The following is a 17,026-nucleotide window of genomic DNA, read 5'->3' on the forward strand; positions in this document are numbered from 1 at the left end:
TGCTGACCCTGAAAATGAGTGAGCAGTCATTAAAAAAAACAAAATAACCCACTGGACCAGCTGACGGGGGCTGTTAGTTTGGATGGTACAACCTCAAAGTGTGGCTGCCTGTGCATTTAAAATAAGAAGGACAGTTAAGATGATTGGAGAGGCCGACTGTTCCTGCTATATACACAGGAACCTGGCAATGTAGGTTTTCATGTTTTTAAAATGAATTTTGAATTTCACTGGAAGCTGATAAAAGACAACAAGCATACAGGTGATGTGTGTAAGCAGCCTGGTGGGCTGAATTAACGACAGGCTGAGGACGACTGAGGGATGTGTGTGGGGGGGGGGGGGAGACTTACAATAATCTAGGTGGGAGGAAATTAAAGCTCCAAATCATTGGGCTTTTTTTTTTTTTTTTTTTTTTTTTAAAAAGGGTTTTCTTAGATGAAGAAACACGACTGGACAAGCTTTGAATGTGTGAGGTTCAAACTTCAAATTCAGGTCAGAATAACACCAAGTTTCTTAACAGATTTGATATTAACGCTGAGCAGGCCGAGGCAATGACCGACCTCCTTAGAGAATCTGTCGAGGCCAAACACAACGTCGGTTTTGCCAAGCTAGAGGTGAAGGACATGAAATCCTTAAAAGCCGTGAAGCATTCACGGAGGCTGAGGTTGTTTGGCTCAACAGAAAAGTACATCTGTGTATCATCAACACAAGCTGACAAGTAGATGTTCCAGGGGCAACGTATATAATGAAAACTGAGCACTGGCCATTTCACTCTGTTTATTAAGACTTCTGCACAGGTTTGTGAATGCCTGCAGGTGTGTGAAAGGGAACTTAAATGGTAAACCAAGACGTAGATATTGGTAATATTAGAAATGACCATGAAGATAATAATAAATTATACAATTAAAAGAAAGAAAAGCAAGAAGAAAAGCAGGCTTGTACAGTGCGTCTCTGTCATCGACTCAGTCTGGCAGGATTTAGTACAGCATGTTGTTATACAGACTCACTGATTGACTGCGTTTCCTGCCTGCTTGGTCAGCAGGCCTGTGCCGTCAGAGCGGAGCCTGAAACATCACACACTGGCTAAGTAATTGTCCCTGCTCGATACCTTGAGAAATGCCCCTGCAGCTCATCTCTCCCCTGCAGGTTCCCCAAAAACACCCCACGTCACCCCCCTCTAGGTCGACTGAGGAAACGTCAAGCTGTGGGCTCCTGATAGTATCCAGATTTAGCAAATACATTCTGATTCCTGACAATGTATAAAATTAGTATATTTATATTAGAAACCAGTGTGAAGGCTGTGAGGATATGAGCCAAGTGGGCTGCAGAACATCCTGTTATATTCCTGTTTAATCAATTTTCAATTTGCTCTGTTTTGTCTCTTCTGCTCTCTGTTCTTTCTCCTCTGTATTTCTTCTTTTCCTTTCACTGAAATCCTCCGATTTGTTTCCTTGCATTCCTTTCTTCTCCTCCTTTAGTTCAATCATTCTCACCCCTCCCTCATCATTTCCATTACTTACTTCGCCCTCCCCCGCGTAATCCGTTTCTTTAATTTCCAAAATGAACCTGTTAATTTAGTCTCCATCTCCTTTATTTCCTTTTCACTCTTTTTCTTTTATCCTCCAACTCTCAATATCAAAACTCACAAGTGTCTCCCTTAATCAATCCCTCCTTTCTCCTCCATCATTTTTGTTAATTCTTTCTTTCTTTTCTTTTTCTTTTTCTAATTTTTTGTTTGTTTTTTCATCTTCGCGTCCTTCATCTCTTTTAATCCCCCTCTCTCCTGTCAGGCACTCTCTCCACAGCTATCCGCGCCCCCGAGGAGAAAACGCGCACCTCGGCACCCCGCCCCGCCGCGCGCCTTCTGTGTGCGTGAGTGAGAGTGAGGGACCGCGGGGAGGGGGAGTGCCAGCTTGTTTGTGCAGTTTGAGTGTGCCGGGGTGAGAGAGGAAGGCAGAGAGCCGACAGTAGGGACGGAGCGCAGAAGCGAGCGCAGTTTTCTCTCCCAGGCTTTCGCACAAACCTCACATAGTATGCGTAAAGATTCGAGTGCGGACCGGCACTAGACCAGAAGGTAAGAGAAATGCTTCACACTTGTGCTCTGTCTGCGCGCAGTGTGTGTTTGCTGCGGTCGTTTGCCGTGTGCACTTGCTCATGTGCCCCATGTGGGCATCACTGGCTGCCGATTCCGACCATGTGGAGCTGCCTGGCGGTGCCAAAAACTAGACTCGCAGTGACAGAGGACGTCTACGTGGAAGTGCTGTTAGTGCGTCAAAGCCTGTAAATTGGTTAGGAACCTCCGTCTTTTGTTTTAAGTCAATAATCCTGATTTGAGAGAGCTGATTCTCGTTGTGAAGATATTTAAAATAAATTAATCATTGCAAGCTTTCCTCGCTGCTGAAGCATCTCAGCATTGACTTTAAGTTTTTAGGAACGTGAGTGAAATGCTGAGCACTTCGCAGGGATTTCAGTGTGTGAGACGAACACGAGCATGCTGACTCGCTCCTCTGAAGTGTCTCCTAGTTTAACGAGCGCTGCTGCCCAGTGTGGCCCCGGAGGGAACCTGGGAGCGCGTGTTGTGCTCGGGCGCAAGACTCACATGAGACACTGACATTTTGGCTAAAACTGCTTTCATTACAGAGGAAACTAGTAGCAAACGCTCCCGTGATTAAATAATGTGCGACACGAATGTGCGCAGTTTGGCGCTGCTGTGTGATTGCACACGCCGCATGAAGCTGGTGTAGTAATTCTGACATTGCGCCTCTCGGCTGCAGAGACTGGTGTCAAACGAGCGCAAAGAAAAATGCAACTTCTGGTTGAGGTTTCAAAATAAAAGACGCTGCAGAGCAGACTGTGGGGAATTGCATCCCTACAGCCCGACTCCAGATAAACTCTTCAGGGTTGCGTGATAAGCTTGTTGTCATGCGTGAACATCTCCACCAGATAACCAGAATTTACGAGCTCTAATGAACGACGAGTCCAGTTTATCTTGGGAACTGAAGCATCGGTGTTCCGGTTTATTCCGCTCTCTCTCTGTCCATCCACCCTGTCCGAGCAGCGGTTGGGGTGGTTGTAGCCTGATAGTAATTCATCAAAAGCATTCCCCATTGTGCTCCAGACGCTGTAATATTTCAGCGTTTTGAACGACCAGGTCTGAAATGCTGCTTTTTTTTTTTTTTTTTTTTTTTTTAGCGTCTTGGAATGCAGGTGCAGTTCACTGATGTTGCGTAACGGGCGCCCAGATGAGTTAAAACCGTCAATCTTATTTTGGAAACATGTATAACATGCGGAAATATAAAAGGAGAAATTAGATTTTCCTATATAGTTCAATGTGTTAATATTGGATGTGTATACGTATGAAATATTTTGAACTTAAATGAAAATCTCATCCAGGAGTTGTTTCTAAAATTACAGGTTACAATCGCACTGGAACAAACTGGTGCGTGTTGTTGTTTCCACACACTGGGCTTTGTGTGTGTCTTCATCACCATCTCGTTTTTCTGCTCAAGTGGTTTCTGCTCTGGAAGGTGGAGGCACAGAGAGCAGTGATGATGAATGTAGGATAGTTTTGCATTCACTTTGAAGCCCGGCTGTAGTTTTAATGAGGGACTCCTTTGTAGCAGCCGGACTGCAGCATGCAGGCTGTGGAGACGGGGATCCTCCTCCTGTTCAGCTGCAGCGGGGCTTCCCTGGGCTTTTCCTCTCTCTCTGTCTCTGCAGTTTTCCTGGGGCTTCCCTTTTTTCCCCCCTGCACCAGGCTTCAGCTGATCCCTCCCTCAAATCCATCTCTCTGTCTGTGGGGCCGTATAATTTCCCCGCTTCTCCCTCCCTCTGCCTTCCCTGGAGGGAAAAAAGGCTGCAGCAAGCAACGTGCTGTAGATCCTACATGATAAGAAACACTAAACGGACGTAATGGAAGTGCAATACGACCATATCAGATACATGAGCTATTTAAACGTGATTGGATGTTTTTAATTATAATTAAAGTCATATTTCATGATTTACCTAACCCGGGGTGAAGATTTTCTGCGTTCTTCTCGCCTTTCTGCCCTCTGTAGTCGGATATTTGCTTGCACAGCCCGCTGCGCGACTCCACCAACATATTTAGCTGCTTCTAAAAAAAAAAAAAAAACATATCCAAGTGCTGTTTTAGTTTTTATAATAGCTAATGGATTATTAATAACCCCTTCTTCCTCTCTGTCTTCATCTTTCTCCCTCCCATCCATTATCTCCCCCCTCTGTTCTTTACTTTCACTTCTTCCCATCTTCCCTTCCTCCTCTCCAGCGTGCTTCCTCCCGTTCTCTCATCGTTTGCATCTTTTCTTTGAATTACATCTCACAACTATCGGGCGTTTGGCAGTTTCTCTTATCCAGAGGCGCTTACACACAAAGAGACTTTTGTTCCCCTGTTTTCTGCATCTTTTAACCTTTTATTTACCCTGGGGGTGTTGTGCTTCTTTCATCACCGCCCCACTTCACTCTTGTTCATTTACAAATCACACTTGGGAAAAGCTCAGACGTAACCACAGCCCTATACTGCTGTCTGCTGAGCACGGGGCTGTTACACAACTTTGTGCTTTCCAGCTCGCCTGTTAAAGTGATAATCTGAAACACAGGGTTGAATAAAATATTTGTTTTTAGCAGACAGCCGCATCAGGGAAGCTTTCCCAGTTGATGCCCCCACCTGACATGATAAACTGATGTATTTGTTTTTCGCTTTTGTTTTATACACACAACCAGAAATGTAAGGTTTCCATGGACACAGTCATGAACAGCACAGACAGGAAAGATAAAAAAAAACAAACAAGAGCTTTATTAAAATGTTTATGAGTAACACTTTGTAAAGTTGGCATGAAAATAAACTGAAAAACTTTAAAGTCTAACAAGAACCTGACTGGCTGTTTGGCTGGTGACTTATAAAAAGTCAGAAATATGATGTTAAACACTTCAGAGCTGCAATGAATAATCAATTTATCGATTCCACCATGGATTATTAACTAATTGTATTTTCAGACGCAAATACCAACATTTGAGAACTTTATGTTCTTTAATGTGAGAATTTGCTACGAGTCTTGGTCTTATTTTACAAGAAACTGAACTTGAGTATCTGAAAAGGTTTTTTGTTCACTTAATTTAGAGAAAGGATCTTCCTTTTGAAACATTATTTGGCTTTAATTTCAAGAGCTTAATGCGAGGTTCAGTCTGATATGGGCCAAATGTGGAGAATGGAAGAGACTGGCTGAGGTCTGGAATGACGGAGGTTGTGAATGATAGCTATAACAGACAATAAAATAAGAACAATGGCACATCTGGGACATCTTATGACGCTCCGACAGAAACACTAGCAGGTCAGATTGTTTTTTTTTTTTTTGTTTTTTTTATTCTTCCATAATGATTCCCTTATCTCTGCAAGGGTTGACAAATGTCAGTGTTATAGACGCATTTGAATTTCTTTCCTGGAAATCACTGCTTAGCACCTCATTTTCGAGGGCATCATGAACCTAAAGACAACAGGCATCTCTGATTGGTTAGTTCTCTGTCTCGGGTGTGAAAATGCTCTTTTATGACTCAATAATCTCCCAGTCTTATACAATGACCTTTGTAATGGACACAAATATCAACATTACAAAGATAAAACCTGATTCTGCACCAGAAAACTCCTCCAGCGAGCGGAAAAAAACCACCGCCTCTGTGGTGGCTGCAAACAGAATCTGCTTATTCCTCCAAGCGGAACATTGCCCTCGAGGGATTTGTAATCAACACACTAAACAGAATAAATCACACAGAGCCATGAACCAACCAGTCCAGGAACATTTATCTCCTATATCGACGCTATCTTTCTATCTCCTAATTATCCATCTTCCTCCTGACTCTCGGATCCTCCTCCTCAGTCTGATTGCTCTCATGGGAAATGTACAGGGCTGTTTTTGTGCTTTCCCCGCTCGCTCTTTTCACAGCTTGTAATCACACAAATGATTTTAGTCGATTGCTTAAAGTTACCATTAAAAGGGGTAGGACAGAAAACCTGAAAGTTATGAATACCATCAACGGTTATTAACAATATGTTCATGCCTGTTCCTTCAAACCCCAAGAGTCCAGAAGAGGTTCTGGTTGATTTGGTAACATGCTGGTTGCTGGTTCCTCAAATATATTTCTCTCCTACGGCTCCCAGAGATGACGGGGTCCATTTGTGGTGCAGTTAATTAAAGTGCAGCTTGAGAGAATTCATCAACTCCTGATGTTTTAATAAACCAAAGGATTCATCAATTCCATCATGCAAATGCAATCTCGAGGACTTGTTTATCAAAATAAGAGCGCCTTCTGAAATAAGCTCTTAATTAGCACTTCCTCATACTTTGGAATACATTTTTAATTTTCTTATATCAAGTCTGACCCGTAGAGAATGGCAGACATGCACACTGGCCAGTTCATTAGGTACACCTGCTAATACAAATATCTAATCGGGCACTGACTGAAGTTTGGTGTATTTTTTATTTTTTGTCAGAGATGATCAAGACGACCTGCTGCAGTTCAAACTGAGCATCAGAATGGGAAAGAAATTAGTGTCTTTGAACATGGCGTGGTTGTTGGTGTGGTTGGTCTGATTATTTAAGGAACATAATCATCTCCAGGTTTTACAGAAGAGTATCCAAAAACAGAAAATATCCAGTGAGCGTCAGTTCTCAAGGAGAAAATGCCTTGTTGATGTGAGAGAGAGGGGACCACAGTGCCTGGGCTTCAGTCTCGGATGATGTGATGAAGGGATGGTGGGGTCAGAATCTGACTAACAGCATGCTTTGAGGATGCCCTGTTTCAACCCTTCAGATTGGTGACTGTGTGATGGTGTGCGGGATGTTTTCTTTCACACTTCGATTCCCAACTAAACATCATTTAAACACCAAATTGTATTGTGTATTGTTGCAGAGCTTGTGCATCCCTTTATGACCAGAATGTAACCATTGTTTGCTTGTGTTGTCCTTTCACAGTATGCTGTGAAATATGAGGCAATATCTCATTTTTGGATCTTTTCTTCATGTCTATGATTTTTATGAATGCCATAATGAAGCTTTAGCTTTTCATTTCATAGCACCAACATAATACGCATTTCCTCTGGGATGAACAACATATCCTGATGCTGTCTGTATGCAGCCTTGCAACGTGAAATTAACTCAAATGTTTAAAAAAAATGCAAAAGTCTAAACTTATCAGCTCACAGAAAAGACTGTTGTTTTGCAGATGCACTTTAGTGTGTGTGTGTGTGTGTGTGTGTGTGTGTGTGTGTGTCTGTCTTGGGATGTGAGTGCTGCTGCAGAGACTGCCTGCTGAGAGGCAGCTCCTCAGTTCCTCTGCACTCTCTTATTATCAAATGTGTGTGTGGAGGCAGTGAACATACACACTCTTTGTGTGTTGTATTCTTGTCAGTTTTTACATCACTGATGCATTACGGGCCTGAGCTGAGCTGCACTGTGAGCCTGCGTGTTGGGTGTCTTGGAGAATTTCGCTTTTAGTGCTGCTCGGTTACACAACCACCACCGTAACTTTGGCACGTCTTCGCTGATATTCGATTCCTCTGTCTGTCTGTCTTTAATCTGATTTGAATTAATTCCATCACCCTCTCGTTTACCCTTTCCTCCACTTTATCACTTATATATGCAGCCTCACCCTTCCACTCTGTTCCTCCTATCTGCTTTTAAAGCCCGAGTTGCATTAATATGAATGGGGATTATGGTGTCAGATGCATGGATGCAGCTGTTTCATTCTGTCATAGATGTAGCCGCAACCTGTTTGACACAGAATGTTCCAAGTTCTCTGATGCTAACCACCATTAGCATCAATGTCTGTGTTTTCACACATTTCAATTAAAATGTGTAATTTGTTTCATAAATCGACATAGTGTTAATGTATGAGGAGAGCTGAATACAGAGCAATGTGCCATGGATGTTTTCTTTGGCTTAACCCCGTATTTAATGATGGCTCACCATATGTGGAGCCTTCAGAGGATTACAATGATCTTTGTGATGGTGCTGTGTGTTTTGGCTCTATGGTGGATCACAAGGACGGCCCAGCCGCATGTAGACGTGTCGTCTGTCCTTATCTGCAGAGCTGATGTGGAACTTTGGAGCTGAGCTTGCCTGCATTAAAGTTCCACGACACCACTCTGCTGTATATTTGTCCTGGGCGCTTTAATTAAACAGTTTATGATGATATGAAATATTTTTAAGCTTTGATGATTTAAATCTTTTTCTCTCTTCTGATTTTTTTTTTTTTTAATCATAAAGTGTTCACCTGTACTGTTGGGCTATCGTATGGATGTATTCAAATTATTAGCGATGCAGCATGATCTCTGTGTTCAAATCAAGCTCTTTAGGCCCAGTTTTATTGCACTTCAAACAACATGTAAATAACAAAGAAATCGTGCAGTGGCACTGACAGCATCTGCTTCATCTAAACAGTCGTTCCTGCTCAAAGGTCTTGCATTTACCTTTTTTTTTTTAAGGGTCTTTGAGGGTTTAAAAGGTTGCTAAATCTTCTTTATGTCATCCATTTCTTTCCCTCTCATCTCCTTCAGTGACACCTTATGCATTTATCTTTTTTTTTTCATTCTCTGTTGGCTCTCGTGAAGTTTCACTTTTGTCCCGTTTGCCAAATTTTTCTCCTCATCGTTGTCTTTTAATCTTGCATTCTCACCCACTCTCCTGTGTGTTCTCATTCTTGTCATTCCTCTTCTTTTTCTCTTGACTGATTTCTTGACTTTCATTCATTTCTCATAATATTATTTTGTTCTTTTACTGTTTTGTATGGCTGTGTGGTAATTTTTACCTTTTTCCTTCAGCTTTCAGAGATTTCCTCTCTCCTTCATGATGCATTCTTCACCTCTGTCTCTTTTGCCCTGCCGCCTTTTATACTTTACCTATTTTTCCCAATATGCTGTGATTTTATTTTATTACTTTCATTTCTTTAATTTGTTTAATCTCTTTGCCCCTTAAACGCTGTTCTTGGCTCATGTGCCTATTGCTGCTTTCAGTCATCTGTAATCAGGTGTTGGTGCAGTGTAGAGGATGCTGTACAGGGCTCTCGTGTGGGCAGGTGTAAGTTGGATCATCCCTGAGCCTGTTGTAGATTTGAACATCAGCAATTTATGGGACTCTGTGCCTCTTAGTAGTTTTATGGTGTTAATTTAATGGCAACAACAACAACAACAATCTTTATTTATAGAGCACATTTAAAAGCCTTGGGCATACCAAAGTGCTTTACATAAAACAATAAAAGGTTCAAACATTGATAACGGATAAATAAAAGTAACGAGTTATGTTCATAGATAAAAGCTACCAATAAGAATGACTACAGCACATGGGTAAAAGCAAGATAAAAGCTGTACCACCATAATAAAAGACACCAATAGAAAGATAGGAGGGAATTAATACAAGAGGTCAATAGGTCACAGCAACCAAACAAACAAACAAACAAACAAACCAGCAATTAAAAGGTGGAGAAGGCAAGTTTAAAAAGATATGTTTTAAGCTGTGATTTAAAAGAATGAATAGAATCAGAAGCCCGGATGCCAATCAGGAGATTGTTCCACAGCACAGGTGCGACAAGAGCAAACGATCGATCACCTCTAGTCTTAAGTCGAGATCTGGGCTGAGCCAGCAGTAACTGTGACGATGACCTTAAAGCCCTAGCAGGAGCATAAGGGTTTAAAAGGTCCTTAAGGTAGCTGGGTGCAGTGTTGTTAGTAATTTTAAAGGTAAACAACAAAATTTTAAATTGAATACGATATTTGACAGGCAACCAGTGCAGATCGGCAAGGACAGGAGTAATGTGGGCAAACTTGCTGGTTTTAGTTAGAATGCGAGCTGCAGCATTCTGAACTGTCTGTAATCTCTGTAAAAGGGAAGAGTGGAGACCACAATAAAGTGAATTACAATAGTCTAGCCTCGACGTTACAAAGGCGTGGATGAGCTTTTCGAGATCTTTATGCGGGATATAGCGCCTAGCCTTAGAGATAAGACGAAGCTGGTAAAAACTAGATCTGACAACAGCAGACACTTGTTTGTCAAGTGAAAAGGAGCTGTCAAATAAGACACCCAGATTCCTGACAGTATCAGAGAGAGAGCAACTAAGAAAACCAAAGGCATCCCGGAGTTTGGCACGAAGGGCATTACTACCAAAAATCATAATCTCGGTTTTCTTCTCATTAAGGATAAGAGAATTCGACAACAACCACTTCTTGGCCTCAGACATGCATTCTCGGAGGCTATTCAGAGACAGAGCAAGATCGTCGTTTAGCTCAAAATAGAGCTGGATATCATCTGCATAATAGTGATAAGCAATATGGTATTTCTCAAAGATGGCACTTAAAGGAAGCAAGTATAATGAGAAAAGGGTAGGGCCCAGCACAGATCCCTGGGGGACACCACAGCAAACAGGTACAGCCGAGGAAGAGGATGTAGCCAGATGTACCGTAGAGAGCCGATTGGAGAGATAGGATTTAAACCAATCCAGGGCAGCGCCCTTGATGCCCACAGTGTGCTCAAGTCTCGCTAATAAGATATTATGGTCAACCATATCAAATGCCGATGATAGATCCAAAAGCACTAAGACTGAGGGGCGTCCGTTGTCAGCCATTAGTAGGAGATCATTGAAAACACGAAGCAATGCTGATTCTGTGCTGTGATGTTGTTTGAAGGCCGATTGAAATTTATCATTTATATTATTCTCATCAAGGTAGGTCTGCAGTTGGAGCAGAACCACCTTCTCAAGTATTTTAGCCAGAAAGGGAAGCTTAGAAATTGGCCTAAAATTGGCAAAATCAGTAAGCTCAAGGTTCCTTTTTTTTAGAACAGGTTGGATTATGGCATGCTTGAGAGCTGAAGGTACATAGCCAGAAAGCAAGGAGAAGTTCAATATGGACAATAAACAAGGTCCAATTACACTGAAACAATCCTTAACAATACGGGATGGGAGAGCATCATGTACACAGTTTGTATTGTTCAATTTATCAATTAGACGCTTCAGAGTGGAGAGAGAAACGGGTTCAAAATGATAAAAAGTGGCCGAACAATCAGGAGTAGACATACAATCAGCACACCAGAGATAAAAGCTGCCCGCTCAGTGACTCTATCCTTTCTTACTCCCTCTGGTCTTCTTTCTCCAACTTCTGAGCCAGAGGTTTAACAAACTTCCAAAGTCTGAAATCCCATCAGTGCAATAAACTAATAGTGGAGTGAGCTGGTGCACCTTCTAACATGCTCATGTTAAGAACAACTTTAGAGGTAATTGAGACAAACAAGAAAGCTGAAGCCAAAATGTCACATCTCAGAAAGTAGACCTGAATCCACAGCACGGACATGAAAAGGTAAAAAAGTCCATTTGTAATGTGCTTGAATCAAGTGCAGTTACAAGTAGGGCTGTTCGATATAACGATATATATCGGATGACGATATAAAAACGTCTGTTTCATTATATGCTGTTTGTTTCGTGGTGTCGCAAAATAAACTGTTTACGGCAATATTTTTTCATGGTTCTGATGGTCACTGTAGTGGCTATATTCATTTCTTAAAGTTCTCTCTTTCTCTTATATTTAATATAACCACACTATGGACGGTCAAGTGCCTGTTTTTATGGGTTGTCGTTAGCAACAACTACGGTAAAACCATCACATGTCCGCTTGTTTATTTTCCACATAAACCTTTCACAATAAAGCTTAAGATCCTGTTGAGACTTTTCAAAATAAACTGGATCACGTGAAAGAGTATTATTGACGGATGAGAATTAAAAAAAGAGCCGTCAGGTGCTAAAAAATAAACCTTAGACTCAAACGTTAGAACAGGCTTTTCCCCGCAGCACGCCGTGTAATAAATACCCACAAAGAAAACGGCGGCTGTTACAACTTATGTCTAAAAATGTGTAGTTTCATGCATCGGTTTAAACACTCGACTCTAGGTACACGACGCCCAGCTGGAAACACTTCACCTACCCCAGATTCACAGAATTTACAGAAAATATTAAATTTTTTGTGATTTATATCGTTATCGGACGATAGATGTTTTATATCGGGATATGAGATTTTGGTCATATCGCACAGCCCTAGTTACAAGGCAGGTGAACAAGTCTGAAGAGATCAAGATGAAATTAAGCTCCAGGTTAGCAGGCAAGAACAAAACAAGAAGGTAAGAGGAAGAAAAGCTCAAGCACAGAACACAAAGACACATTAGCAAAGAATGAAGGATCGCTTATAGACTGTTGTATACTGAGGGAAATGATAAATGAAGTGGACTAGCAAGATGGACTGGCAGGTAGGGGTGGCTGATCATAAACGATGAGAGTTAGCCTCGTAAAAAACAGCAACAGGAACATTTCTTTGTTGAGATACGACTGCTCTTCGACAGGAAATGAACAAATGTTCCAATGAAAAATCACGTAACATGAAACTGTCCAAAAAAAGGGATGGAATTTCCCACGTGTTCTCATCCTGGGGATAAATAAAATGCCTTTTTATCACATGTCACCTGCATCTGATCTAGATGTCGAAAGCACAGTTTCCAAATGTATGAGTTTTCGAGAGCGTTTTCAAAACGCTGCGTTTTCCTTCGGGGAAAACAGCGTCTCAGTGTGAACAGGAGGCCAAAACGGAGAGAAAACGATGCTTTTTCAAACGAAAACGCTTTTTTTTTTTTTTTCAGACTTCCTGTTTGTTTGTTTGTTCTTTTTCCTTTTTTGCTTTCACTCACTGGGTCGACTCAGGCAGTAAAAACTACTTAAGTTTTGAAGAGCTCTGCTGCCAAAGATCAGCGTGTAGGTAAATAAGCTGCACCATTACCTTTGAAAAAACTGGATTATTTGATTTCCTTGGTAATGAGAAAGGGCTGAAACGGCCCTGCCAAAGACTGGTAACCTGTGTGCACACTGCTTCTCGCCTTGTGGATGGAGAGCTGGATGGATGGTAGGTAATGAGAAAGGGCTGAAATAATCTGGTGGTGTGAAGTAGAAAACCTATTATACCCCAGTCCTATTCTACCTCCCCAACTAGTGAAATAGAATTTAGCTAGGTAAACAAATAAATACACCCTCTCCAGAGATGAAGGCATGATGTCCAGCAACAGTTCTCACCAAGCTGATTTATTAATCATGAAGTGAAAGGAAGGAGAACAAAGGAAAAGTGCTAACCTATATCCAACGTGTGACTTAAATTAGGGATGAATACAACACAATCAAACCAAAATAAGAAGGAAAAATAATCTCTGAATGTCATTTTATCAGACTGGACTTTAATAAGTGAGACTGCTGAGTGCTCGTTACATGAAACTGCTTGATCGTCGGTGTCACTGTTTCTCCATTTTAATAATAAACCTGAATGAAGGATTATTTTTGCATAAACCAAACAGGTGAAAACAAACTCCACTCTGATAACTCTGTTGCACAAACAAACATTTCTAATGTGCAGATTACAGCACACCAGATAGGATCTTATAGATGTATTAAAATATTTTCTTTAAATCTCTGAATAGGAAAAGACTTATCAACAAAAATCCTGATCCTTTTTTTTTTAAGACTTGGTGTGTTTCATCCTCCTTTTTAAATATTCATCAGACTATTTTCAGCCTCTGCTGAAGGCAGTCATCCAAAATGTAAATGTCATCTTGGGATAAAAACCATTACTTATCATGCTCTGATGAAAGACCCTCCCACTCTTTCGCTCTCTCCTCTTTGTGATTGATAGATTCTGTGCAGTTATTTTTTTGGGCCTCCTCTTCCTCCACTGCCCTTCTTTTCCTTCCCTCCTTCCTTCTCACATCATCCACCCTCAAGTTACTCTGGTCTGAACTCCCTCACACCCTCACTTTGCCTCTTTATGCGATCGACAGGGAATAAAAGTGTCCGCTTGTGCATTTCTTTCTCCCGAGGGATCGGCAGAACAAGAAAGAGTCATTAGTGGTTAGTGATGTCACACGTTAGCATGCAGCCCTCATCCCTGCTTACAGCAGGCTGATGTTCTGCAGACATCTGAGTATCATTTGATGTGGATGTTAAAGGGTTTCTGTTTCCACCAGTTTCCAGTTAAGTAGATTTTAGCCCGTACGCCATTTGTGTGCGCCGAATGACTCAATACACAAACACTAACTTTGCACGAACATCTGGTGCGATACACGGTCCTGTCAGTGGTATCACATCACATGGTAGTAACACACCAAGACAGCCAAGGATGCTGCAGCTTAGGCAGTAAAGAAAAAAACACGACTTCCTGTAAACAACCTAACAAATCGCAGTGATTGGAATATGAGGAAACACACAATGGTCTTCAAAATGAACACTGCTACAACTATTATTGCCTTTTTAATATTATGCACAGACTTCCAAAACACCATAAATCCCAAAACGCTCAGGATTCAAATGAAAACTAAAGATGAAAGGTGTCGGCTTTATCCTTCTATCACTTCTACCATTGCATTGACACTGGACACCATGACTTACAGTCTCATTTCTTGGCCTATTTCACAGATGTTGGAGAATCTGGATGTTGTTGTTGTTGTTGTTGTATTGCTTCTAGCTTGTGCTGGACTGACTGATCATGTGCTCCGTGTCCTCCATCTGCTTTCTGCTTTTTCCTGTAGTTTTTCTGCCTGAGTGACAAACACGATCTTAGGGTTAGACTTTCCTCTCCTGCTTTAGCAGTGCAGGCTTCTCACATGTTTCCTTACATAGAGAAATGCCAGTGTGCGCTAGTATGCAAGTTGTGTGCAGATTACACATCTTTTGGTTCAGAATGATTCTGTGAGAACAGAATCGTCCGACAAATAGATATAGTAACATGAGATGTCATTCATATTGAATGATTGTATTATTTTTACCATCCTGACTGAATATCTGAGATCTCTTCAAACTCTAAAGAATCTTGACGAGTGTTTAAACTAGAACAGGAATTATATGGTTTGTTTAAGCAGGATTTAAGATGCTAATGTTTTATGATACTTGGTTTATTTTCCCTGTTTTAATAAACTGGAGTATATCTCATGCTGTCGTATTCTGATACTTCAAAGCTCTTCAACAAGTAGATGATTTAATTAAACGATGAAGTGTCAGTGACTGTTTTAAAAGTATTAAACATATAGCTCAACAGTGAAGTGCCATAAAGATTACGGGTGATTCGCAGCGTGTCCCTGGATGTACTGATGCATTTTTACACTCTTTGCTGTAACTGTGGGATACAAACAACAAACTTTTTAAAACTTTAAAGCCCGCAGATATTATTTGATCTTTTCTAAAGGATCTCTGTGGGCGTTCTTTTGGAGAAGACTCCGACTTTGTTCTTTTTGTTTGCGCTCTGCCAGCATGAGAGTGAAAATGCATTAACTCTGCTGCTAGAGTTGAACACTTATGAGACAGTTCTGCAAAATAAGGTTTTTGGTTTTACCTCTACTGGCAACATTTTCACGGCTCTCTTTCTATAAATATACACTCACCAGCCACTTCATTAGGTACACCTGTCGAGCTGCTTGTTATAGGAAACATCTATCGGTCAGTCGGCAGCTCAGTGCATTTGGGTATGGAGACATGGTGAAGATGACCTGCTGAATTGAAAATATCAGTGAGCAGGGGGAAAATGCCTTCCTGATGTCACAGGAGAATGGCGAGGAGGCCTTGAACTGGTTACAAATAATCACTCGTTACAACCAAGCCTCGTTCTTTTGGGATTTTCTTCCTGTTAAAAGTGAATTCTTCCTCCCAGTTGTTGCCAGGTAGGAGATTGTCTGATCTTTGGAGTTTTCACTTCAATGCTGTGAGATCTTTACCTGTGGGATAACTGTTGATACAAACCGGTGCTTTATAAATAAAAAGGAACTGAATTAACCTCACAGTGAGCGAGCTGTTGCTATTTGAAGCTACAAGTTATGAATGTTTGATGATTCAAAGAGTTTTTCTGCAACTTTGTTTCATTTGTTATGAATGAAGCTCAACTGATTCATTTGATCTGACCTGTCATTGTTTTTATTAAGAATGTGCATAATGAATATATTTGATAAAACATACAGACACATCGTTCCTATTCAACAGATTGCCGTGTTCGCTTTTAACATATGGGAGAAACTGAGCCTGCTGAGATGAGCAGTGTACCCTGCAACAGCGCCAAGCACGCACATGCACACACACCTCTCTACCTTACTGGTCCACCCACCTAAACTCATTGGTCCAAGCCCAGGAACTGTTGCACCAGCTGGCGTCATGTTGGCTGCTGTCCTTATGTAACAGGGGTGTGCTCACGTAATCTTTTTCGATTGTTTTCCATTTCGTCACAAATCCACATCCTGACTTGAGTTGAGACTCTGAGAACTGAGCCTTTGATGACGTAGACACACAAAGACTTTCAAGAAGAAGGAACAAAACAAACAGCATAGAAAATCAGAACGCTTTTCAAGAAAATTCACTCAATTTCTGTTAAAAAACGATGTCCATTTTCTTTGTCTTTCATTAAGGGAACATTTGTGTATAATTATTCATCACGTAGTCCCTCCTGGCTATGTAACGTGTAGTTATACATATATACAGTTTTTCTTGTGAGAAATTGAACTGAAACTGGTCATCCAAAAGCTTTTTGTTGCTTCTTTCATGAATCTCTCAGGGTCTCAGTATTGAGCTGTTACGCTGTCTGAAGTACAAGCAGCTTTTTTTTTTATCTTTCTTGTGAATTAAGCTTTGATGTTAATGTTTTTTTTAAGATAAAATATGCAAATATGCAATTCTTGGCATATGTGCAAGACTGGGCAATAGGTGGGGGAAACATTATGCTTATGCTGCTGTCTCACTGGAGTTTGACGATGCTGCTGTGGTGGTGGAGACGTCTGTAAGTGTGCTGGTGGGAGAGGCGATGGGGGGATGCAGTATCTTGCAATAGGCCCTTTTATTTATGGAATTCATGCATTATGTTCTGTGTGGTGTCTGAAGTACATATTTTTATCAAGTGTTCAGAGAGCTGCTTGTGGTACTATGGCTGTAATGGAACTGTACATGCATGAAGCTACATTTTCCT

At 41.2% G+C, this 17,026-nt stretch overlaps 1 protein-coding gene across 3 annotated transcripts in view; it reads left to right on the plus strand.

Annotated features, from left to right (window-relative positions):
- Positions 1 to 1,891: 1,891 nt before the first annotated feature.
- Positions 1,892 to 17,026, plus strand: part of slc8a2b (solute carrier family 8 member 2b) — a 201,381-nt gene continuing 186,246 nt past the window's right edge. For all 3 annotated transcript variants that reach the window (XM_040039710.1, XM_040039709.1, XM_040039711.1), the window contains exon 1: positions 1,892 to 2,071. The gene's annotated coding sequence lies outside the window, so the exon portion shown is untranslated. The remainder of the gene's footprint in view (positions 2,072 to 17,026) is intronic.

The sequence above is a fragment of the Simochromis diagramma genome, unplaced genomic scaffold (assembly GCF_900408965.1).
Source record: "Simochromis diagramma unplaced genomic scaffold, fSimDia1.1 OVJJ01000031.1, whole genome shotgun sequence".
Taxonomy (NCBI): domain Eukaryota; kingdom Metazoa; phylum Chordata; class Actinopteri; order Cichliformes; family Cichlidae; genus Simochromis; species Simochromis diagramma.